This window comes from Drosophila bipectinata, chromosome XL, assembly GCF_030179905.1.
Source record: "Drosophila bipectinata strain 14024-0381.07 chromosome XL, DbipHiC1v2, whole genome shotgun sequence".
Lineage (NCBI taxonomy): Eukaryota > Metazoa > Arthropoda > Insecta > Diptera > Drosophilidae > Drosophila > Drosophila bipectinata.
In genome coordinates this window covers 23,372,811-23,399,925 of record NC_091734.1, presented here as the reverse complement: position 1 = coordinate 23,399,925, position 27,115 = coordinate 23,372,811, and the positions used below count along the sequence as shown (strand labels likewise).

Here is a 27,115-nt window from a genome sequence, read left to right as displayed (position 1 = left end):
AAATATAAAAATTAAATCATATTAATTCAATAGCTATCTTGTAAGTTAGCTAAATTAGTTAAATAAAACTATTCATTTAGCTTAATATGCTGATTGGAAGAATATATTACTTACATAGATTTCAAATATTTTATACCCACTTCAAGTGTGAAATCACTTCTATCAATTTCTTGACGCTTTGTAAATTTTTGTCTTAAATTTATTTTTTACTTATATTGATATATTTCAGGAGCTCATATCGATATGACTAGAAGTTTATTGTATCTGGATAGTTTAAGAGAGATCGACTGACATAGCCTCTATTATAAATGGTAAATAAATGTAGTTCTAAATATAATTTATTCAATAAAATAATATAAAACATATAATATAAAAAAGCGACCCCAAAAACATATGGTAAACATGATGAGCCCAGAACTCGGAAAACAAAAATTTTATCAAGTTTTTGAGGTTATGTCGTTACCCTGACATTCTGGAGTTTTTTAGACCTCGGATTCGGATTCAGCGACCCTGAAAACATATAATAAACATGTTCTGACCCACGGACTCCAATATAATTTTCTATGAGGTTTTTTGAGGTTATGTCAGAACCCTGACGTGCTGGGGTTTTTTGGACCTCGCACTCGGATTCAGCGACCCCGAAAACATATAGTAAACATGGTCTGACCTCCAGACCCGAAAAAATATTTTATTTTTGTGTGGCTGTGTAATGATTAGTGTAATGTTTATTTATTGAGGCTTACGTTTGTACAAAGCGCTTAGTTGGTCGTAAGCCGACTCTCTCTCGGCCGCTCGACTCAACGGACCTTTCTTAAGAGAGTTTTAGCTCCGCAATGCCTAGGTCGGGCCGCCATCTCCATTATCGAGAGCTTTAGCTTCGCGTATGACTAGTCGGGCCGCCCTCTCTGTACAATTACTTGAGTCCCTGCATGCACCATAAGCTGGTCTATCTGCTAATCATCCGGCTTCATCTGCATGCAGGAATAAACATTTATAACGTTTTAAATTACATAAATTCGTCTTTTATGTTGGTGCGGATTACGGCATTGAAAACAATGACCGCAATGACCAAACACAACCTTTTCGTTGTATTGGCTCCTTCAAGTACGCTGGAAATGATCGTCAAACCATTGTTTTTCTGCCGTGTATGTTGTGTCAGAGTTAATTTGATCGAGATCGAAAAAAACCTTCACCAGAGAATCCAGATTTTGTCATCAGACAAATAGTCCAATGGTTGACACATGTGACATTGTTTCACAGCTATGGCTAAACACGATTCATCCCAATTGAGTGAGATGAGCAATAGGTTGATTTGTAGCTTTTTTCCGTAAATCTGGCAGCAACAAATATGGTATTAGATCTACTCCGAATAAAGAGTCGATACGACCTCGCCTGGTAAAAGTGGAATCGGCCAAGCGTATTCCCTGAAGATGCTCACATGTATCCACGTTGACATTGCTTCTTGGTAAATAAGATGTTAGAGTTGAGGACATACGTCGGTCGCACCAGATGGTGAAATTAAGCATAAGCTCATGTACCAAGCTTATGGAGAATTTTGTACTAAACCTGGTCGTCTTTAAATAGTTGCCGATCCCAGTGATCTGAGCTGTGACCCGGTGAGGCGAAAGTCCCAGCAGCTGAGTGACTCAGATCGATGATTAAAGTGCCCTCAGAGCCATGATCGATCGACTAAAGGTGTGGCCAATGAAATTGAATGAGTCGACTGGGCGGCAGGGGCCATCAGTACTGTAAGGGAATCGGGAGATTAAAGAGGCTTGTCGACTTGTTCATTGCTGCGTACTGTACAGCCGGTTGTGTTCCAGTATAAATCGTGGAGAAGTGAAGCAGGGTATGGTGAGGATTTCCGCATTGTAAAGAATTTTTTTGCGGCGATAAGGGATGAGTGATGCTAAGGCAATTTCGGCATACCTTTGTATGATCCAAAACTTGTTTGCTGGCAAAGCAATCTTTAGACAGAAAGTTAGAACATCGCCGCAAAATGTGGGGGCCCATGCAGTTTTTGCAAGAGATGGGACCGCTGGTTCTTGTCGTGGAGCGCGCTGCTTGTAGTAGCCGGAACTCTTTTGCTTGGGATTATGTCGTTGGTAATTAGTCGACTTGTTGATCGCTGAGTTTTGAGTGGGTTGAGAAGATTTCCGGTTCTTAATGATGTTCATGCTGACGAAGTTTTCCAAATCTACGATACTCGGAATGTCTCGAGAGTTCCCCAAGGTATGCTCTCAGGTGTGTAAAGTTTCCGTAGGCAGTCTTTTGATTAAATGATGGACTACCCGTTGCGTGAAAGAATGGATGTTTGTTTTTTGACGGTTGAGTTTGATGCATGAATTGTAAACGTAGGTTATCATAGCGTTTAATGACAAGGTCTCATGTGATCCGTTTTGGTTCATTTGGTTTACATCTTTGACCTGCTCTTAAAACAATACTTGCTTGAGGAAATAAAACCGCTGAACATTTGATAACGCCTGGTTCTGGTGAACCAAATTGCATACTTTCCAGAAAAGTTTGGTACTAAAAACTTTGGAAGGTGGACTGCCGCCACAGGGCCGAATATTTTAGGAACAGGCGTTGCTTATTGCTTGGCACACGTTGGAAGCTGGCTGGGTAAAAGTGTGGATTCCGTGGATATTAAAGGGAACACTTTGATACATTTCCCTTCGAACTGGTTTATTTTATTTTTGTAATAATAAAAAAAATGTTAGGCAAGGTAAATAAACGTTGTTTATTTCATAATAACGATGAAGCAAAAAGCAATATCATGTTTCTTAATAGCTGTGAGGAACAAACCTTGTATGGTTGAGTTAGGTGCTGTGTTAGGTCGAGTAAGGACCCACAGGAGATCCTTATTGGAATAAATTTATTTTTTATTTATAATAAATTAAGACATAAACTGTCTTTTAAAATTGGAAATCACATGTCAATATCATAAATAATATATGTAAATCTGAAAAATTTTCAAACTTGATTTGCCGTTAGGTCAATTTAGCTAAATTATGCAATATAGGTCTCCAGCACTGTTTTAACTCAGTAGCTTCAAAAGTATCCAAGAAAAATGCATAGAAATGCATTGAAGCAGTGATCGGCACCTAACACATTGATGATATTTAAACACATTAGTATTAAAAACGAAAAGCAGAAAGTAGGCTGCAAGCATAGCGTTTCACACATTTATACTGTTTGTATGGCAGAGCTCGGGCAGAGAAATTTACTATGCCCGCGGGATAGAGCCATGCCGACCACTGCATTAAAGGAATATAAATTTAATCTGATAAATAAAATCTAAAAGATCTAAAATTACCCGTATCTCATAGATTAATCATTGTTTGTTTTTTTTTTTTGTAGTTTTTATATCTAATAAACAAAATTCTCTAGACCATGATACAATTATACAAGGTAGTCCATTCCACTGACATATTGTTCGAGTTTGGTCCCTTAATTTCAAACTGTCAAATTGAAAGGTGATTTTTTTTTTCAAAACTTTAACCTTTAAGTGGCCAAACAAAAAAAATGACTTTTTGCAGTTCTGGTCGCAAGCACGTACTAGGCGTAAAGTTTGTTTTTTTTATTTTTTTAAACTAAAAATTTTAAACAGACATTGTTAAACGCCGCTGAGCAGGTTGATATTTGTGTAAATATAAAAAAAAAATATTTTAAGATATTTACATATATACATTAGAAATAAGAACTTAATCAAGAGAATGGCTGTCCAAAAACAAAGAATTATATCAAATTCAAAACTAATTAAAACAAAATTATAAACACTACAACTCTTGTCATAACTAAGAAAAACTTTTAGCCCCATGCCCCGTGTGAGGGTTAATCAAAGTACTTTATAGCCGTTTCACTTGCACTATTCAACGCTTACTATGTTAAAATTTAAATAAGAGACTTAAGTCAACGAATGGACTACCTTGTATAATTGTATCATGCTCTAGAGTCTAGACTATGTAAAATACCAGTGACGGTATACCAATTTCGTGACGAAAATGTTTTAAATAGGTATATAACATTTTAAATTACAAAATTTTCTTAGACGGCACGAGGCTTAGTTACATTACATTTTTTTATTTTTCACGTACAAAATAGGAATACTTTTATACCCGGTAATGTAAGACTTTTGAAAAACTTTTGATGCCAAATTTGTATAAATTTATTTTCTATTAACTATATAAAAAAATTATAATTATTATATCTAAAAAACAAATTTTATCCAAATCGGCTGATTTTTAAAGGAGATATTCCCATATACATACCACTTCCCATACAAACGGGATAAAATTTTGAACGCGTGGGTCTCGAAGACTTTAAGAGATGGAGCTATCCGATTTGCAACTTGGACTCGCATAGTATTCGTGGAGATCAAGTTTGTGTAAAAATTTTGCCACGCCCACTCCCTTCTCTATAACAGAAATCTGGTTGTAGCGCCAGTTCGTCATTGTATTTTGAAATTTTTTTATGCCATAATGTTCCAATAGTTAATCTACACTATATCAGGCAAATCGTATAATTTTTAGAGGAGATGTGAATTTTTTATTCAGCTTCCCTACTGAATCGGTAGTATGGCCGTAGGTATTAGTAGTGGGTTTGCCAAGCTTTTTTGCTCAGGCACAAGGCATTTCAGGAGATCTAAAAATTGCGCTTGTATTAAAGACAAATTTTGGCTTCCTTTAAGAAAAACGTTATGGATATGTATCATTATATTTTAAAAGTTTTGGAAAATGGCGGCGAGTGCTTGAATATTTTAGACAATTTAAAATGAGATGTGAAATATTTTCCACTGGATTGCATGTGTCGCAAATAGCATAGTCAAAAACATTCATTTTTGATAGAGTGTACTTATCGAACGCATGTTTGCTAAAGATTCTATTTAATCGTTTTGTGTCTATACGGTCGAAAATATCCGTGTTATAAATCCAAGGTTTTTTGGTCATGAAAGGCCTAAAGTTTGAATAGCCCTTATTACGTTCCATAGAGAATACGTTATAGTCTCTTTCCCAATCATCTTGAATATAATGAAATATATACATAGTTGATCGCATCATTCAATGTCCATATAACATATTTAAAGGAGCCGTGTATAGAAGCGTTCTTTGCTGCTCTATCAGCAATTTCGTTTTCCCAACTAATTGGGTATGTGGTGAACTACAACCTTTGAAAGCATACAAAAATTTTCTATTTTGGAGAATATTTCCTGGGCAATATAATTGCTGGAGCAGTTATTTTGTAGAGCTTGAATAGCGCCAGACTTTCCTTCAGTATGTCTATCTTCGGAAAGCAGTTGGAAATTGCAAAATCAATTGCTTTTTCCAAGGCTAGAAGTTCAGCGGTCATAGACGACAGCTTTTTATTAGTAAAGAAACTATTAACAGTATTTGAATTTAATTGAACAAATGCATAACCTGTAAAATTTTCCGAAACTGAACCGTCCGTGTAATTTCCATGTGCATGTTATTAAAAGAATTCAATTTTTCGTTTAGTAAAGTAAAAATATTGACTTAATTAGCTTGTTATACCCTTGCAGAGGGTATTATAATTTTGTCCAAAAGTGTGCAACGCAGTGAAGGAGACATCTCCGACCCTATAAAGTATATATATTCTTGATCAGGATCACCTCCTGAGTTGATATGAGCATGTCCGTCTGTCTGTCTGTCTGTTTCTACGCAAACTAGTCTCTCAGTTTTAAAGCTATCGAAACTTTGCACACACCCTTCTTTCCTTTGCACGCAGTATATAAGTCGGAACGACCCGGATCGGCCGACTATATCCTATAGCTGCCATATAACTGATTGATCGGAAATGGTATAACTTTGGTGTTTTTAGAGTTAGAGAGTTAAAATTTGACACGAGAGCTACTTTTGGCAAAACATTACGACATGCCAAATTTCATAAGGATCGGCCGACTATATCCTATAGCTGCTATATAACTGAACGATCGGAAATGACCCAACTTTTGTGTTTTTGAAGATAGAAGTTTGGGACATTTTTAGGTTTGGTTTTTGTATTATAATAAATTGGGTTATATTATCATATTCTCATAAGGATCGGCCAACTATATCCGATGTTTGCGATATATATCCGGTTTTAGCTGCAAGGGTATATAAACTTCGGCTCCGCCCGAAGTTAGCTTTCCTTTCTTGTTTTTTGTTGACACAGGTACCTTTAAAAAAATGTGGTCTAGGGATAATTTGCGAGGGAAAGTATAAATAGGGTTGATGGGAGCAATATGATTAAAAATGTTTATATTTTTAGTATAGATTCTACTTTAAGAGTAAAGTAATTCAAAGTAAAGTAATTCTACTTTACTTTGTTGACATAGGTACCTTTAAAAAAATGTGGTCTAGGGATAATTTGCGAGGGAAAGTATAAATAGGGTTGATGGGAGCAATATGATTAAAAATGTTTATATTTTTAGTATAGATTCTACTTTAGGTGGTTTAGGTGTATGAGTATGAAAGAGGTAAGAGTGAAGCAGTGTGAAGCCTGCACGTGAGAGATTTGGCTAACTCTTTAGCTCAGCAGCTTTAGCTGAGCTACTCTGGTAGCTCAGCAGCGAGATGATAAATAATTTTGACAGGAGTTGATTTAATTAGGCCTAATGCTTTTTTTTTTTTTTTTTTTTTTTAACTTTGCTTTTATTTCTTGAATCTTCTCTTTGCGAGACTAACAAGAGGTGTATCAAATCTCATATTTTTAACTTAACTAACAGTCATATTGACTGATACGGAGTTAGACGGCCCTAAAAATCGATTGCTGGGTTGGGAGGTCGTTGCGTCTAAGGCGGGATACGCTAGAAACCCGAGTCAATCCCCGAGCGAGAAAATTTGCCCAGGATGCCCAGATCCCGGTGGATGTTTTCGTGGCGAACATACCAAGGTGCCCCTGTGATAGTTCCCAAGATTTTTGATTGTGCGCGCTGTATGATGTCTATGTTGCTGCTGCTCGCGTTCCCCCACAGCTGGGAGCCATACGTCCAGATTGGCTTTAGGACTGAATTGTACAGTAGTAACTTATAGTCCAGGCACAGTGGCGATCGTGAGTTTATGATCCAGTGGAGGCTGCTCGCTTCCAGTTTAAGGTGCATCTTCTTGCATTCGATGTGCATACGCCAGGTAAGTCGCCTATCAAGATGGACGCTAAGGTACGTTACTTCGTTAGCTTGAGGGATCTGCATACCGTTGAGTGAAAGCGGAGGGCATGTTTGTCTATAAAGAGTAAACGTTATATGCTTACACTTTTGTTCGTTTATTTTAATGCGCCAGTCGGACAGCCACGTTTCCACTATTATAAGATGATAAGCCAGTTGGGCTGCTGCCTGCGTTGGGCATCTGGAGCGACTAAGGAAAGCGGTATCGTCGGCGAACGTTGACGTTTTTAGTTGTTCGTTCGTAGAAATATCTGCAGTACACAAAACATATAGCCAAGGGCCGAGTGCCGAGTGCGCTTCCTTGTGGAACTCCAGCTTCGATGGTGTAGTCGCCCGAAATAGCTGCGTTGCATCTCACTGAGAATACCCTATTGTAGAGCAATGATTCCAGTAGCTTGTGGGTGTATGTTGGCAAATACGTTTTAATTTTGTGCGTGAGTCCGATGAGCCAAACTCGGTCGAAAGCTTGGAATACGTCGAGGAAAATAGAGCTGTAGTATTCATGCTGTTCGAAGGCTGAGCGTATTTCGGATGTTAATCTGTTCACTTGTTCGATGGTTCCATGGTTTCTTCGAAAGCCAAATTGGTGTGCCGGGATAATATTGCAAGCTTCCAGTTGTGGTATTATGCGAGTAAGCAAGCATTTTTCAAACAATTTAGACAAACAAGATAGAAGTCCTATTGGTCTGTATGATGACGGAATTGTGTGGTCTTTTCCAGGCTTCGGTATCATTATAATGATGGATTTCTTCCACTTTTTTGGGAAATAGCCAAGATTAATGATTCCATTAAATAGTTTGCAGACGACCTCTATAGCGCATTTTGGAAGTTCGATCAGCATCTTTGGGGTCAATAGGTCACCACCGGGAGCCTTTTTTGGATTTAGCTCTTTTATGACTTTTTCGATTTCGATTTCGCCAGAATGAAGGTGCGGCTGGCTGAGGGGAGGACTCTGGCTGAATTTCTGGCAGGAGGAATGAATTTGAGGCTGGGTTTGGCTGGAAGAAACTTTGGAGATGTGTGGCGAATGTTTCAGCTCGGTCTACGTCACTGCGAGCCCAGCATCCCGAAGAGTTTCTTATCGGGGTGGTCGTTTCAATTGGGGCGCTAAGATTTGGGTGGACCCTCCACAGGGGTACTTTGTGCTTGTTTGCGAGAGATTCTGGATGTACCTCAGCTGTGCATTTTCTTCCTGTTGGTGAAGAGCCTGGTCGAGTGATCGGGTTGCTTCCTTAAGGCGTTGTTTTGAAGCTGGTGATCTGCTGTTTTGCCAATCACGACGCGTGCGCCTCTTTTCTCGCACGAGCTTTTCAATTTGCTGATTGGATTTGTAGTATCGATTTATTAATCGGTCACCAAGTGAATTGTCGAAGTCCATAAATTGTCCTTCCGAGATTGAGTAACGAGGAGGGCAGTAAACGGCAGCGATTGAAAGGTGTAATGCTTTTCTCAGGTGAAAATTTTCGTGGGAATTGATAATATTTAGGGCTGCTTTAGTCAAGTTAGCGAATAAGGCGTAGTCAAACCTAGATATTATTAAAGCCTTATAAGAAATAAGGGATTTACTTGGATGAACTCCGAAGTGACAACCACTTAGCATTTGTAGAAACATATTTGTTTAATTTGATTTTGAAATAATTTTGTTAACGTGTCGTTCAAACGAGTTGTTAGAACCTATGATTCTACCCAAATAGTTGACACTATTTAAATTATTTAAGGTGATGCTATTACACTGTACGTTAGTCTTCTTCTAAGGTTAAAGTGTATAGTGGCTGATTTATTTGCATTAAATGTAAGATTGATTAAACTACACATTTCCATAAAGAGATTCACTTTCTGCTCTAATTAAGATTTAGCCAAAAAAAAAACCGTGTCATAGACTATAAAAAAACGTCCGCGTACTGACATGATTTTTGCCTAGATTATGAAGCTCAAGAGTGTCAAGATTAAATAGAATTGGGCTAAGACAGCTTCTTTGACCCTTTTGTCGACTATAACCTATGCCTTGCCCAAAGTTAAAATTATTTTATTAAGGACATTGATAATAAATTTAATATGGGAGCCTAGCATCCCGAAGAGTTTCTTATCGGGGTGGTCGTTTCAATTGGGGCGCTAAGATTTGGGTGGGCCCTCCACAGGGGGTACTTTGTGCTTGTTGGCGAGAGATTCTGGATGTACCTCAGCTGTGCATTTTCTTCCTGCTGGTGTAGAGCCTGGTCGAGTGATCGGGTTTCCTCTTTTCTCGCACGAGCTGTTCGATTTGCTGATTAGATTTGGAGTATTTGTTTCGGTCTACTTCTTTCCCATGAGGAACTGGTATTCCAATAGCCTTATATAAACTTCCACTTAAAAAATCCATCAATAGTAGAATCATTCAGTTGGAATTCCGTCTCAAATGGCCGGTTGCCCCGCCAACTTTGGATTCTTATCTCAAATAAAGGAACACCCCAACTTCTGAGGATGTATCGGACCTGAATTAGGATGGTCATCAAAGTAATCACGGATCAGTGGCTAGTGGGAACACGTGCTAGGCGAATGAATTCACCCCATGTCATTGTGGCTTATGACTACCATATGACAATTCTCGTAGCTACAGGGACGAGAAAGATTAAAAAAATCGGTAGAACTCAACTTCGTTAAATCTTAAACAAATTGTTTTAATGTTTATACATTTATATGCATGTATATAAGCTAAAAACATAATGGAAAAAAGCAATCAACGATACAAAACTCTTACATTTTTGGCACAAAATAAATTTTATTACCTAATTTGGAGTTAATATTGCTTTAAGGTCAATAACAGCTTTCAGCCCTCGGAAGATCGATATTTCTTTGCTAAATCTGGAATAAATATAGTAATCATTTTTGTGCATTTCTTTTACATAAGGATAGGATAAGAAAACGATGATTAAATGAAAAAAATTGGAAAATTAAGGAGTAACGCCGTGTTGACCCCGTTTTTAGCTGATTTTCCAGAATTTGTTTCTTGGAAGGAATCTTCTCCGACCCCATTAAGTATATAAATTGTTGACCTGCATCAACAGCCGATTTGAAATTGCTATGTCCGTCAGTCCGTATTTACGCGTAGATCTCAGAGATTATAAGATATAGAGCAATAGGATCTCGGATTTTAAATTTTGACACGCCCACTCTCGCCTTTAAAACAGAAATCTGGTTGTAGCGCCAGTGCGTTAATGTTTTTGGAAAATGTTTTGATGCCAAACGGTTTCAATAGCTAAACTACACCCACAAATCAAAAAGCAGTCAAATCGGATAATTTTTAAAGGAGCTATATACTTTTTAGTCCATGTCCATACTGAATCGGTAGCATGACCGCAGGCGTGTTGTTGTTGTTTTACCCAAGCGCAAAAGAATGCAACATATAGAGAATTGCTGAGAATTGCAACATATGCTGAGAATTCATACCCTTAAAGCAGTGCATTATGGGGTTTTGACCACTTTATGTGGCATTTAATCATTTTTTAAAAGTTATCTGATTTAAATAAAACAAGAAAGGAAAGCTAACTTCGGGCGGAGCCGAAGTTGATATACCCTTGCAGTTAAAACCGGATATATATCGCAAACATCGGATATAGTTGGCCGATCCTTATTAGAGTATGATAATATAACCCAATTTATTATAATATAAAATTAAAAAAAAGTCCCAAACTTCTATCTTCAAAAATACCAAAGTTGGTGTTTCTACCAAAATCCATTTCCGATCGTTCAGTTATATGGCAGCTATAAGATATAGTCGGCCGATCCTTATGATCCTTACTTGGCAGGTCGTATTATTTTGCCTAACATAGCTCTCATGTCAAGTTTGAACTCTTTAGCACTAAAAACACCAAAGTTATACCAATTAATCAGTTATATGGCAGCTATAGGATATAGTCGGCCGATCCCGGTCGTTCCGACTTATACACTGCGTGCAAAGGAAAGAAGGGTGTGTGCAAAGTCTCAAGTTCGCTAGCTAGCTGTTTCTACTAGTTCGCGTAGAAACAGACAGACAGACAGACGGACAGACGGACATGCTCATATCAACTCAGGAGGTGATCCTGATCAAGAATATATATACTTTATAGAGTATAATACCCTCTGCAAGGATATAAAAAGTACATCCACCGAAACTGCCCTTCACGCGCTCATCTTCATACCTTCAGTCCTTTTTTGACCTCATGATAGCAAAACTGGTCTGGGAGTAAATTTGCTAAAAACAGAGCAGAAGAAAACATAAGTCTTTTTAAGCAGAATCTCACCACTCACCCCACCAAAACCAAACAAACTTGACCAAAAGCTCTCCTTCAGCGACAGCGTAAAGTACCTAGGGCTGGTACTAGATAGGAAGATCTAAGCATAGAAGAAAGTTTGAAGAAAGTCGAAAAACTCTGTTTACCTCCAAAAAAGCCTTAGGTCAAAATGGGTCATATCCCCCTACATTGTGAGCTGGAACGACACTGCCATTAACAGACCCATCGTACTGGTATGGTGGCAAGCACAGTTTAAAGGAGTTGGAAACAATTCAGAGAGTGGCAGCACTATGCATCAGTGGCGCCTTCAGAACTTCTCCAAACGCAGTCTTAAACGCCATACTTAACGTACCCAATCCAGAACTAGCTGGTATGGAACAGCCCAAAGTGGCAGGAGTCAGGCTTAGAAACACATCAGTGGAGTCCGAACAACACCGGGCGCTCCACTCTTTTACTTTACTCTTTTAGTAAACGAAACTCAAACTCCTATCAGCACCATCATTCCCGAACAACTAGGCATAAGAGTCTCTTTTAGGCTACCAAATCACTGCAGCGTCTTCCAGGCTGAGGAGATGGTGATAAGGGAAGCACTAAAACATTTTAATTCATCCTACCTTATACGCAGCAAAGTCAACATGTACAGCGACAGCCAAGCGGTTATTCAATCGGTCAGCTTGACAACCAGCCACTCGAAAACAGTCTTAGACTGTAGATCATCATTTTACTAAAAGGCAAATCAGTATGACAATAGACGTATCTTGGTCCATGGTCATAGGGAAATCACAGGCAACTGCATAGCAGACGAATTGACTCGAATAAGTACCACCGCACCACTCCAGTCAAAATTGAAGGGAACTGGTATTTGCCTTATATAAACTTCCACTTAAAAAATCCATCAATAGTAGAATCATTCAGTTGGAATTCCATCTCAAATGGCCGGTTGCCCCGCCAACTTTGATTTCTTATCTCAAATAAAGGAACACCCCAACTTCTGAGGATGGATCGGACCTGAATTAGGATGGTCATCAAAGTAATCACGGATCAGTGGCTAGTGGGAACACGTGCTAGGCGAATGAATTCACCCCATGTCATTGTGGCTAATGACTACCATATGACAATTCCCGTAGCTACAGGGACGAGAAAGATGAAAAATCGGTAGAACTCAACTTCGTTAAATCTTAAACAAATTGTTTTAATGTTTATACTTTTATATGCATGTATATAAGCTAAAAACATAATGGAAAAAAGCAATCAACGATACAAAATTCTTACATTTTTGGCACAAAATAAATTTTATTACCTAATTTGGAGTTAATATTGCTTTAAGGTCAATAACAGCTTTCAGCCCTCGGAAGATCGATATTTCTTTGCTAAATCTGGAATAAATATAGTAATCATTTTTGTGCATTTCTTTTACATAAGGATAGGATAAGAAAACGATGATTAAATGAAAAAAATTGGAAAATTAAGGAGTAACGCCGTGTTGACCCCGTTTTTAGCTGATTTTCCAGAATTTGTTTCTTGGAAGGAATCTTCTCCGACCCCATTAAGTATATAAATTGTTGACCTGCATCAACAGCCGATTTGAAATTGCTATGTCCGTCAGTCCGTATTTACGCGTAGATCTCAGAGATTATAAGATATAGAGCAATAGGATTTCGGATTTAAAATTTTGACACGCCCACTCTCGCCTTCAAAACAGAAATCTGGTTGTAGCGCCAGTGCGTTAATGTTTTTGGAAAATGTTTTGATGCCAAACGGTTTCAATAGCTAAACTACACCCACAAATCAAAAAGCAGTCAAATCGGATAATTTTTAAAGGAGCTATAGACTTTTTAGTCCATGTCCATACTGAATCGGTAGCATGACCGCAGGCTTGTTTTTGTTGTTTTACCCAAGCGCAAAAAAATGCAACATATAGAGAATTGCTGAGAATTGCAACATATGCTGAGAATTCATACCCTTAAAGCAGTGCATAATGGGGTTTTGACCACTTTATGTGGCATTTAATCATTTTTTAAAAGTTCTCTGATTTAAATAAAAAAAAAAAGGAAAGCTAACTTCGGGCGCAGCCGAAGTTGATATACCCTTGCAGTTAAAACCGGATATATATCGCAAACATCGGATATAGTTGGCCAATCCTTATGTTTACATCATAATAAAACCAATTAATTACAATAAAAAATCTAAAAAAAAGTTCCAAGCTTCTATCTTCAAAAATACGAAAGTTGATATTTCTTATATACTTATATACTGCGTGCAAAGGAAAGAAGGATGTGTGCAAAGTTTCAAGTCGATAGCTTTAAAACTGAGAGACAAGTTTGCGTAGAAACAGACAAACGGACCGACGGACATGCTTATATCAACTCAGGAGGTGATCCTGATCAAGAATACTTGGTCGAAATAAATATTGGGACACTTTATTTTTTATACCCTTGCAGAGGGTATTATAATTTTGTCCAAAAGTGTGCAACGCAGTGAAGGAGCCATCTCCGACCCTATAAAGTATATATATTCTTGATCAGGATCACCTCCTGAGTTGATATGAGCATGTCCGTCTGTCCGTCTGACCGTCTGTCCGTCTGTCTGTTTCTACGCAAACTAGTCTCTCAGTTTTAAAGCTATCGACTTGAAACTTTGCACACACCCTTCTTTCCTTTGCACGCAGTATATAAGTCGGAACAGCCGGGATCGGCCGACTATATCCTATAGCTGCCATATAACTGATTGATCGGAAATGGTATAACTTTGGTGTTTTTAGAGTTAGAGATTTCAAATTTGACATGAGAGCTATTTTTGGCAAAACATTACGACATGCCAAATTTCATAAGGATCGGCCGACTATATCTTATAGCTGCCATATAACTGAACGATCAGAAATGACCCAACTTTCGTGTTTTTGAAGATAGAAAGCTGGAACTTGGTACAGATTATATTTTTGGTCAGTTAATCCGACCTACGAAACTTCATTAGGATCGGCCGACTATATGCTATAGCTGCCATGTAACTGAACGATCGGAAATGGTATTTGGTAGAAATATCAACTTTCGTATTTTTGAAGATAGAAGCTTGGAACTTTTTTTATACCCTTGCAGAGGGTATTATAATTTTGTCCAAAAGTGTGCAACGCAGTGAAGGAGACATCTCCGACCCTATAAAGTATATATATTCTTAATCAGGATCACCTCCTGAGTTGATATGAGCATGTCCGTCTGTCCGTCTGTCCGTCTGTCCTTCTGTCCGTCTGTCCGTCTGTCCGTCTGTCTGTCTGTCTGTTTCTACGCGAACTAGTCTCTCAGTTTTAAAGCTATCGACTTGAAACTTTGCACACACCCTTCTTTCCTTTGCACGCAGTATATAAGTCGGAACGGCCGGGATCGGCCGACTATATCCTATAGCTGCCATATAACTGATTGATCGGAAATGGTATAACTTTGGGGTTTTTAGAGTTAGAGAGTTCAAATTTGACATGAGAGCTATTTTTGGCCAAATATTACGACATGCCAAATTTCATAAGGATCGGCCGACTATATCCTATAGCTGCCATATAACTGAACGATCGGAAATGACCCAACTTTCGTGTTTTTGCAGATAGAAAGCTGGCACTTGGTACACATTCTATTTTTGGTCAATTAATCCGATTTACCAAATTTCATAACGATTGGTTGACTATGTCTTATAGCTGACATATAACTGAACGATCGGAAATGGTATTTGGTAGAAATATCAACTTTCGTATTTTTTAAGATAGAAGCTTGGGACTTTTTTTAGATTTTTTATTGTAATTAATTGGTTTTATTATGATGTAATAATAAGGATCGGCCAACTATATCCGATGTTTGCGATATATATCCGGTTTTAGCTGCAAGGGTATATCAACTTCGGCTCCGCCCGAAGTTAGCTTTGCTTTCTTGTTTAGATTTTTTATTGTAATTAATTGGTTTTATTATGATGTAATCATAAGGATCGGCCAACTCTATCCGATGTTTGCGATATATATCCGGTTTTAACTGCAAGGGTATATCAACTTCGGCTCCGCCCGAAGTTAGCTTTGCTTTCTTGTTATACCCTTGCAGAGGGTATTATAATTTTGTCCAAAAGTGTGCAACGCAGTGAAGGAGACATCTCCGACCCTATAAAGTATATATATTCTTGATCAGGATCACCTCCTGAGTTGATATGAGCATGTCCGTCTGTCCGTCTGTCTGTCCGTCTGTCTGTTTCTACGCAAACTAGTCTCTCAGTTTTAAAGCTATCGACTTGAAACTTTGCACACACCCTTCCTTCCTTTGCACGCAGTATATAAGTCGGAACGGCTCGGATCGGCCGACTATATCATATAGCTGCCATATAACTGATTGATCGGAAATGGTATAACTTTGGTGTTTTTAGAGTTAGAGAGTTCAAATTTGACATGAGAGCTATTTTTGGCAAAACATTACGACATGCCAAATTTCATAAGGATCGGCCGACTATATCTTATAGCGGCCATATAACTGAACGATCGGAAATGACCCAACTTTCGTGTTTTTGAAGATAGAAAGCTGGAACTTGGTACAGATTATATGTTTGGTCAGTTAATCCGACCTACCAAATTTCATTAGGATCGGCCGACTATATCCTATAGCTGCCATATAACTGAACGATCGGAAATGGTATTTGGTAGAAATATCAACTTTCGTATTTTTGAAGATAGAAGTTTGGGACTTTTTTTAGATTTTGTATTGTAATAAATTGGATTATATATTCCTATTCCCATAAGGATCGGCCAACTATATCCGATGTTTGCGATATATATCCGGTTTTAACTGCAAGGGTATATAAACTTCGGCTCCGCCCGAAGTTAGCATTCCTTTCTTGTTTTAAATAAAATCGTCAATGAGTTTTAATTTTTTTTGTTTTTATTTTATTTGTAAATATAGAGAAGAAACGCATTAAAAACAGATAAAACTTTTTTATTTTACTGATCCTTTCCACGAAAATTGATATTGTTATGTTAGCTCCCTTAGAAATAATTATTGGGACACTGTAAAGAAAATAATTTTTAAAAAATTTATAATTGTAGAAAAAAAATGTATTTTCTTACCTAATAGTGGGTATTGCCTCCGTGCTTTGAAATTACTTCAGCCAAGCGTTTAGACATTAAATTAGCCAAATCCTGCAATGCTTTTCTTCGATTTTGGCCTATTCTGCAACAAAACCCTTCTTGAGCTGTGCCAAATTTTCAAACTGTCGTCCATTGCTGTATACTGTATTTGAGAGTATACCCCACACATTCTAAATCGGGTTTAGGTCGGGACTACAAGCTGGCCACCCCAAAAGTTCAATTTTTTAATCCTCAAAAAACTGCTTTGACACTTCGGATACGTGGATGGCGGCGTTATCCTGTTGAAAAATTAACTTTTTCTCAAAATAAGTTTCGCCAAACGGTATCAAAACGTCGTCCATTAGTCTTATGACCATCTGAGAATTCATTCGTGTTAATCAAAAACATATAGAGGATCTTCCGGCGTATCCAAATGCGGCCCATACCATCAGTGACCCACCTCCAATATTGCGAGTATAGCAGGACTTGCGTTCACGGTGGATATCTCTCTAGGACATCATTTTTCCATCATGACCATTCAAGTTGAAAGGAAAGTTGATCCTGATCAAGAATATATATACATTATAGGGTCGGAGATGTCTCCTTCACTGCATTGCACACTTTTGACCAAAACTACAATACCCTTTGCAAGGGTATAAAAAAAGTTGGTTTTAAAACACAAAGTGACAGTGACCCAGCGTTATTACACACAACAAATACCAACAGTGTACATACATCTACTAAACAAAACAAAAAAGGTTGCTCGCGACGTGTGTGTCAAACCCATTTAAAAAATTACCGCGTCGTGAAACCGCCACAAGCCACAAATCATCAAGGATCATCACCGCAATGATCATCGCCATTAGGATCACCAGCGAGCTCCATGCCGTGTAAATGCATTGACTGCACGAGGAAAGTGGCGGCGGGATTAAAGGGTCCCAAGGCAGAACCGCAGGTATTTGTGCAAAAAATTGAAATTTGCGAAAAGACGAATTAAACCTATGTACGTCTTGTGCTGGAATATTGCACCCTTCTTTCAATTCTTGGCGCACACGTTCTTGAAATTAGTAGAGCTAACAATTTGAATAGTTTGATTAAAATAATTAGCAAACTGGCTGTGTGTAAAATTGATAAAAATCATAATACATATGTATATCTACATCACTTTCGCCCCCTCTTTTACCCCTCGTTCGTTTTTCGCCAAACAAAATAATTAAATATAGTGCAGCCAAACATTTATTTATATACAAATATATGTACATATATAATACATATTTACGTGCATAAATAATTTGACGTACATACAAATATATGCAGTGGTAAAATTCTCCTTTTCGCTCCCACCCACTATAGGAAATATGACCACTTTTTTTGGCCAAAAATAATATCTCAGTAACGAAACAAGATATTTAAGTTCTGATTTTTGATTTGAGTTCACATGATCAATAGATTTAAGATTTAAAAAAAATGTGGGCGTGGCACCGCCCACTTTTTAAGAAACACATTCTAACTCAAAAACTATGCAAGATATTTAGATTTTGATTTTTGATTTGAGTTTATATGGTCAAAAGAACTCAGAAATGAAAAAATTGTGGGCGTGGCACCGCCCCCTATTTAAAAATAACATGCTAACTGTTCAGATTTGCACTAGTCTCACAGCTTACAGATTCACATTTAAGGTGTTGAAGTTGCCTCCTTAAATTTTGAATTTCTTCGAAAGCGCATTTTTATGCATATTCATATTTCACTCATTTAAAGAAAATTAAACAATCTACAACATGGACTAAATTACATTGTCCGACTCAGCCAGAATTGGTTTAAATCTCTTTTTAAAAATAAGATTTATTTCTAAAAATTTCTTTTGCTAGACTGCTTACATTTTCACTTTATTAAAAAGACAACACAAGTTTTTTGCACACTTCACATACACAAACATATAATACAAACCACATTGAAAAGTATTCATTTCAAAACTTTTGATTTTGTCCATAAAATTTTCAGTATTCGGGTTTTTAAAATCGCACCAAAAAATCGTAAATTCTAAGCTCATGCAAATGTTAACATCAACAGCTGTTTTTAACAGATGATTTTTTCGCAGTGGCGCCATCTATGGAAATTTCTGGTACGCAACATTAAAAATTAATCTATTGTGAATGATATGCAGTTAAAATTATTTATATTCTTTAACTTTCAAAAAATGGTTTTTGGCCAGAAAAAGTGGTCAAATTTCCTATAGTGCCACCGTTGTCCGCTGCTATATACATATGTATGTACAGCTGTATGTTTGGTGCATTTTATTTTAAAGCATAGTACTGAGTTGACGAAAATCCGCTGTCCAACGAGTGACAGCTGTCAAACTCCATATAAAAAAAACGGTGTAAAAAAGGAAAGAAGAAGAAATTTTTGCCTTCTGGATTTTGCGGGTACTGAGTTGACGAAAATTTTTGTTATCGATTTTAATGGTGTTGCCGGATCAAAAAAAATAAACAGCTGCTCTCGGGGTGTTAAAATAAATATTTCAATTTATTTTTATAGGTGTGACATGGAGGGTCAATTGACCAAACAAAAAAATAGTCGGCCCGAAACATTTTCGACGCGCCAGGACAAATTAAAATGAATTTCTGCGGTCAAGACGAAGCCCATAATATGAGATTTGACCCACAAGGGGCATTTTTTTTTTTTTCTTTTTGTATTAAGTTACTTCCATCCAGGAAATTGGGGAAGATTTATTTGGCCGTCCCATAAAATGGCATTGAAATGATTTGTGATTGATTTGGATTTTGATTTTGACCCAGTTTTCTATTTCTTAATCAGCTCCTTAGCGGCGAAATACATAAACAAAACACCAACATCCAATCGTTTTGAATTCATTTTTGCTTATTTGTTTTTTGTTTACAAACAACAGCTGTTCAGTATTACCTTATTTCTTCATTGTTTTGGTCACACTACCTCGCCAGCCGAATAAAGTGCAAAATCGCTATCAGAATTTCAACAGCGGATTTTCGTCAACTCAATACTATGCTTAACGCCAAGTGACGCGCTACCCCATAATTATTTGGGTATACACCTTTCTCGGTGTCATTGGCAATCAACTATTTTTTTGGATACTCAGTGCCTCGACTATTAACATTATTCGACTATCAATTAATTAATTAATTATTTCATCTTTTTCGCCATATTTATTAATTAATTATTTTTCGTTTTCGCTAGATTTTAAATTGAATATCTTTTTTCGTTCGTTTTCGTTTTTTGAATTTAATTTATTAATTAAATAATTAAAATAAAAAATGTATATTAGTCAAAAATTTTTTATTTTTGCAAATTAACAAATAAATTAAAAAATTGTTATTTAAAAATAAAAAACAAAAAATTTTAAATTTTTATCGTCGTCTGTTTATTAAAAAATAAATAAATTTTAAAATGGAAAGTAATACACAGAAACTAAAATCCACGACTCTTGATGAATTAAGAAGAAGATTTAATGTCAGGGTAAAAAGCATTCGCCGGTTAGAGGAACGTTTGGAAGCTGTGTCAATTCCTTTAGTGAAGACCGAGCTACAGTGCAGGCTTCAGGTTTTAAATGAGACAATATTTAAAGCAAATGTGTTCCGAGACCAGATCGAGCAATTAAATGGCGAAGATGAATTTGGAGCCGAGTTAGAAGAATTAGAGATAACAACTAAGGCAAGGGTGATGTCATTATTAAATGCCTTCACTATAGCTGAAGAGTTCCCACCAGCTACTCCAATTTCTGCTTTCTCCAATGTCATGTTGAGATGTCTTATCGATACAGTGTCATCGATCTACGGGTCACTACTATCCATAGGAGAGGACACTAAAATTGCAAACTCATTCACTTAGTTTTGAGTAGAGTAGATTCAGTGACCAGAGAAAAATGGGAAGAGTCACTGGATTATGAGGAATTGCCGCTGTGGTCCGATTTGGAAAAAATATAAAATCGTAGGTACCAGCACCTGTCCGCTGAAGAGACTGGCAAGCCAAAACAGGAGAAAACTGGGTTCGGGGAGCAGCACAAGTTATTGCAACGCACAAGACCATAGTCTTGCCCAATGTAGTCCGTTCGCTCGCCTTGCTGTAATGAAACGGTTTGAGTCTATCAAGTCAACCTCATTATGTTTAAATTGTCTGCGAAAAGGTCACACAGTTGCGAATTGTTAATCGACTAGGTGTCAAATTTGTGCAAGATCGCACCACAAACTTCTGCACCGATTTACTGTGACCGAAAATAGCTTGGCGTTACCACCACCAAATGAACATCCTCCTTCAGCGCTACATCTTGATGGCTTTCTACGTCACATGCTTTTCATGCGTCATCCCTAGAAACGGTTTTGTTAGCGACGTCGATCGTAAGCATTAAAACTAAAAATGGGGAGCACATATTGGCCCGAGCATTACTTGACTCTGGGTCACAAATGAACTTCATTACTGACGATCTTTCTCAACGCTTACAGATCCGTAGGGAGGAATCGTGTATCAACTTACTTGGAATTGGTCAAGCTAATTCCCAGATTAAGAAAAAGATACACACTGTGGTGAAGTCAACAATTAATGGTAGTGAATTTCCATTCGACTTTTGGATTTTGAGAACTATCTCGGGTTATCACCCTGACCAGTCAGTGAACGTGAAAGATTTGGACCTACAAAAGAACTTGCCATTAGCAGACTCATATATTTATAAGCCTCAGCGTATAGACATGTTAATTGGAGCTGAGTCATTTTTCGAACCGTTGTCCGTTGGCCAAATAAAACAAGGGCCAAACCATCCTCCAAAAAACTCTCCTTGGATGGATAGTATCGGGGAAATTTAAGGCAAATACCTCAACTCCTCAACAGCCTGTCTCTAGCCTGAATTGCCAAGAAGAATTACTCGAGTCGATAGATGGCAATTTGAAAAAATTCTGGTCCTTGGAGGAAGTACCAACTTTCAAAAAGCTTTTGTCACCTGAACAAGAGTTATGTGAGGAACATTATCAGAAAAATACAGTTGTACTGCCTTCAGGTTGATTTGAAGTCAGGCTTCCATTTAAATCGGATCCAAGCGTTTTGGGAAACTCGTTCGAGGTAGCCAAACGCCATTTATTGTCGCTCGAGAGAAGATTATCTTGAGATCCGAATTTAAAGAAAATGTATATGGAATTTATGGAAGCATAAGAATTTTTAGGCAATGATGACAAGCAATGATGTTCTTGCTACTCTACACTACGTCATACTCCATCAGTGTGTTTTACGGCCTCAAAGCACATCGACCAAATTACGAGTTGTGTTTGATGCGTCTTGTTAGACATCAACACCAAAGTGCCTTAACAATCTGTTGATGGTTGGTCCTACAATCCAAGAAGAGTTGTATTCAACTCTTCTTCGGTTCCGGCTGAACAGATTCGATCTGATAGCCGACATAAAAAAAAAGTATCGCAAAGTAATGGTAAATGAAGCCGATAGGGGATACCAGTTAATAGTGTGGAGGAATGACCCATCAAAGTCCTTGAAACTGTGCAAGCTCCACAACGTTACATATGCCACTGCGCCAGCCCCATTCCTGGCCATAAAGTGTTTAAAGAGGTGAGTGAATTTGTGAAAAATACATTCCCTCGAGCTGCCAAAATTATTTGGTCCGACTTTTACGTCGACGACATGTTAACGGGTGCTGGTTGCATTGAGGAGCTAAATACAATTAAGTCTGAAGTAACTCAGGCTCTTCAAAACGCTGCGTTTGAATTGAGTAAGTGGTTTTCAAACTCGCCTGAAGTTACTGCATCCGAGAGCACCGTTAAGCCAATAACACTTTCGGACTCAGAAGTGACTAAAGCATTAGGAATCGCTTGGGTTCCTAAAGAAGATGTATTTAAATTTGAAATTGATGCTTCAGTCATGGGTCAAAGGGCGACCAAGCGAAACATCCTTTCGGTGACATCGAAGTTGTTTGACCCCCTCGGCTTATTAAGCCCCATACTTATAAAAGGAAAGATCCTATTTCAGGAACTTTGGCTAAATAAGCTAGATTGGGATAAGTCAATTGCACTGCACTTAGAAACAGCGTGGAGCAAAATACAAATTGCCTTGTCGCAATTAGAGGACATCTCAATTCCGAGATTCGTGTTTACCGAGCCGATGTCACCGATTCAAATTCATGCCTTTTCTGACGCATAGATGAGATCCTATGGAGCCGCGTCTATATTTGTTGCAGAAGGTATTAAAATTTCATTATTATCGGCAAAGTCCAAAGTGGCGTGGCTCATGAAAAAGACGCTCTCTCGGCTTGAGTTATGTGCCGCTCACCTTCTCGCAGATCTCTGCCGTTAGATAAAGCCTCTAATAAAAGTTCCGATCGAACGAAGTGTATTTTAGTCGGATTCAGAAGTAACTCTTTATTGAATTCGTTCACCACCAACCAACGTTCGTCTCGAATAGAGTAGCTGAAATTCAAGAGTGTTCACCTAATAGCACGTGGAGGCATGTACCAACTAAACAGAACCCGGCAGATATAGTGTCCTGAGGTGAAGACGTAAAGGAGCCTGTAGAATCGATCTTGTTTCAGGTCCATCGTTTTTAAAGGAACCGGAAGATAAGTGGCCCACGAGACCCCGGTTTGATCTGTCACCAGAACTTCTACAGATGGAAGCAAAAAAGAATGCGGTCGGATTAACCGCAATCGTATCTACATACCTCACATTTATTGGAACTGATAGGATATCTTCTCACCAAAAACTGCTGCGAGTGTTCGTTTATATGTTCCGCTTTATAAGGAAAGCGAAGAAATTCGTAGTGAATTCTGATATTGTTCCCTCACCTGCCAAATATATTGAAAAGAGAATAGCCTTTAAGAAAATAGTCGAAATAGTCCAAGAGCACGAGTATCAAGATGAAATAGAAAAGATCCGGAAAAATTTTATTGTTAGCTCTAGTTCTGGGCTTACCTTTTCGTTGTTGCGGGTTGTGGGGCGACTAGATAATGCTCCTATGTCGTACGATGCCAAGTTTCCAGTATTGTTGACAAAACGCTCTCTCTTTGTTCAGAGCTACGTCCGATACTTGACGAGTCGAATTTTCGTGTGGGTCCACGAGCACTTGTGAGTATTTCGCGACAGCGCATATAGATTTTAAATGGAAGTCAGGAAGTCAGACAATACGGTCATGCATTCGCTGCTTTAAATGCAAGCCTCGTCTGATGACTCAAATCATGGGAGATTTACCCTTAGACAGAATTCGTGCTCTCCGCCCATTTTCCAAATGTGGTGTTGATTTTTGTGACCCTATTGATACGACATTGAAAATTCGTGGTAGGCCACCCTATAAGCCCTACATTGCCTTATTGGTTTGTTTTGCGTCCAAGGCAGTTCATTTAGAAGTAGTTTCCGACCTTCCAACGACCTTCGTCGAAAAAACCTTCGTTCAAAAAAAGGATGCGTATTTGCGTTTATACCGCCGCGGGCTCCGCACATGGGCGGACTATGGGAAGCAGGTGTGAAGTCTACAAAACACCAACTCCTACGAGCGGTAGGGAACGCCAAGCTAACCGCGGAGGAGCTGCAGACCGTCCTCGTTGAAGTCGAGGCCGTCCTGAACTCACGATCCCTGGGGGCTTTGAATCAGGACCCAAGCGACGGCGAGGCGCTTACTCCCGGGCACCTGTTGACTGGCGGGCCGCTCATCGCCCCACCAGCACCGCGGACCCCGGACCAGCAGGGTCTAACGTGCTTTCGGTGATGGCGGCTTGTCTCGTCAATCAAGCAAATGTTTTGGCAGCGATGGTCCCGGGAGTACGTCTTGGGCCTACAGGAGCGGTCGAAGTGGCAGGACAAGAAGGACGACATCCGGACGCGCGAGCTGGTCCTGATCGCAGAGGATCACTAGCCGCCACAACAGTGGCTCACAGGACGAGTAGGAGCAACACACGCCGGCGCGGATGGAAGGGTCAGGGTCGCCGTCGTCCGAACTAGCTCTGGAGCGGAATACAGGAGAGCGGTTCACAAGCTTGCGCGGCTGCCAGTTGGTTGAAGCCTGATGGAGGCCTTCAACGGGGCCGGTGTTAATTGATTTGTATTTTATTGAAGTCGAAAATTGTCAATTATAGTTTATAGCTTAATTGTATTTGTTAGCTGTTAGTCTGTAAATTTACTCTTAGATAGCTTAGGGCGGAGCGGAAGCGAAAGCTCATATTCGCTCTTGTGCGAATTCGCCCCGCTTCGCCGCAATAGATAAGTTAGGCTTAAGATTAGAGAAAAATATAATCGAATTTATAACGTTGAAGAGGCAAGACCATTTCTTTCGTTTTCGTTTTCGCCCATTTTTTAAATATTAAGCAGCCACCTTTCGTTTTTTATTTTTTGGTTATTCGAAGTGTGAGATAAACTAATCTCGTTAAACATTTTGGCGCCCCCGGGTGGACAATAGTGCAAAATATTTAATAAATAAACAAAAACAAACAAAGTAACAGTGACACTGTGTAATTACACACAAAAACAAAAAAAAAATACCTACAATTTAAAGAGCGACGCGTTCGTGAAGTGGAAAATAAAAACCAAAAATCACCGCGTCGTGAAACTCTCAAGCCTCCAGGATCATCACCGCAGGATCATCACCGCAGGATCTTCGCCACTCATGCCGTGCACCTGCATCGACTGCAAAAGGAAAGTGGCAGCGGGATTAAAGGATCCCAAGGCATAACCACAGGTATTTGTGCGAAAAATTGAAAGTTGAGAAGAGACAAGTTAAATCTTCGTCTTGTGCTGAAATATTGCACCCTCCTTTCAATTCTTGGCGCATACCAGTCAGGACCCAAGTGACGGCGAGGTGCTTACTCCCGGGCCCCTGTTGACAGGCGGGCCGCTCATAGCCCCACCAGCACCGCGGACCCCGGACCAGCAGGGTCTAACTACTTGCGGCGATGGCGGCTTGTCTCGTCAATCAAGCAAACGTTTTGGCAGGACGCCGGCGCGGACGGAAGGGTCAGGGTCGCCGTCGTTAGGACTAGCTCTGGAGCGGCGTTTGGGAGGGCAGTCCACAAGCTGACGCGGCTGCCAGTGGGTTGAAGCCGGATGGAGGCCTTCAACATGGCCGTTGTTAACGGGTTCGTCGCATATAATTAGATTTGAAATCATTTGAAGTTGTTTTATTTTGAATTGTATTTTGTAATTGTTAGTCTCTAAATTTACTCTTAGATAGCTTAGGGAGGAGCGGGAGCGAAAGCTCATATTCGCTCTTATGCGAATTCGCCCCGCTTCGCCGCAATAGATAAGTTAGGCTTAAGATTAGAGAAAAATATAATCGGAATTATAACGTTGAAGAGGACAGATCGTTTTTTCGCTTTTGTTTGTCGCCACTTTCAAATATTCAGCAGCCACCCTTAATTATTATTTTTTTTGAGGTGTGAGGTAAACTAATCTCATTATACAGAGGGTATTATAATTTTGGTCAAAAGTGTGCAAAGCAGTAAAGGAGACATCTCCGACCCTGTAAAGTAGATATACTCTTGATGAGTTGACACTCAGGATGAGATACACCTCCTGAGTTGATATGAGCATGTCCGTCTGTTCGTCTGTCCGTCGGTCGGTCTGTCCGTTGTCTGTCTGTCAGTCTGTCTATTTCTACGCAAACTAGTCTCTCAGTTTTAAAGCTATCAACTTGAAACTTTGCACACACCCTTCTTTTTTTTTTTTACACGCAGTATATAAGTCGGAATGACCGGGATCGGCCAACTATATCCTATAGCTTCCATATAACTGGTTCATCGGAAATGGTATAACTTTGATGTTTTTATACCCTTGCAGAGGGTATTATAATTTTGTCCAAAAGTGTGCAACGCAGTGAAGGAGACATCTCCGACCCTATAAAGTATATATATTCTTGATCAGGATCACCTCCTGAGTTGATATAAGCATGTCCGTCTGTCCGTCTGTCCGTCTGTCCGTCTGTCCGTCTGTCCGTCTGTCCGTCTGTCTGTTTCTACGCAAACTAGTCTCTCAGTTTTAAAGCTATCGTCTTGAAACTTTGCACACACCCTTCTTTCCTTTGCACGCAGTATATAAGTCGGAACGGCCCGGATCGGCCGACTATATCCTATAGCTGCCATATAACTGATTGATCGGAAATGGTATAACTTTGGTGTTTTTAGAGTTAGAGAGTTCAAATTTGACATGAGAGCTATTTTTGGCAAAACATTACGACATGCCAAATTTCATAAGGATCGGCCGACTATATCTTATAGCTGCCATATAACTGAACGATCGGAAATGACCCAACTTTCGTGTTTTTGAAGATAGAAAGCTAGAACTTGATACACATTCTATTTTTGGTCAGTTAATCCGACCTACAAAATTTCATTAGGATCGGCCGACTATATCCTATAGCTGCCATATAACTGAACGATCGGAAATGGTATTTGGTAGAAATATCAACTTTTGTATTTTTGAAGATAGAAGCTTGGGACTTTTTTTTCGATTTTTATTGTAATTGATTGGTTTTATTATGATGTAATCATAAGGATTGGCCAACTATATCCGATGTTTGCAATATATATCCGGTTTTAGCTGCAAGGGTATATCAACTTCGGCTCCGCCCGAAGTTAGCTTTGCTTTCTTGTTAGAGTTAGAGAATTCA

At 38.8% G+C, this 27,115-nt stretch overlaps 1 protein-coding gene across 13 annotated transcripts in view; it reads left to right on the top strand.

Annotated features, from left to right (window-relative positions):
• The window catches only part of mmd (disintegrin and metalloproteinase domain-containing protein mind-meld), a 747,894-nt gene that overhangs the window by 85,819 nt on the left and 634,960 nt on the right, over nucleotides 1–27,115 (top strand). For all 13 annotated transcript variants that reach the window (XR_011443137.1, XR_011443136.1, XM_070281095.1 and 10 more), the window contains exon 3: nucleotides 230–311. The gene's annotated coding sequence lies outside the window, so the exon portion shown is untranslated. The remainder of the gene's footprint in view (nucleotides 1–229; nucleotides 312–27,115) is intronic.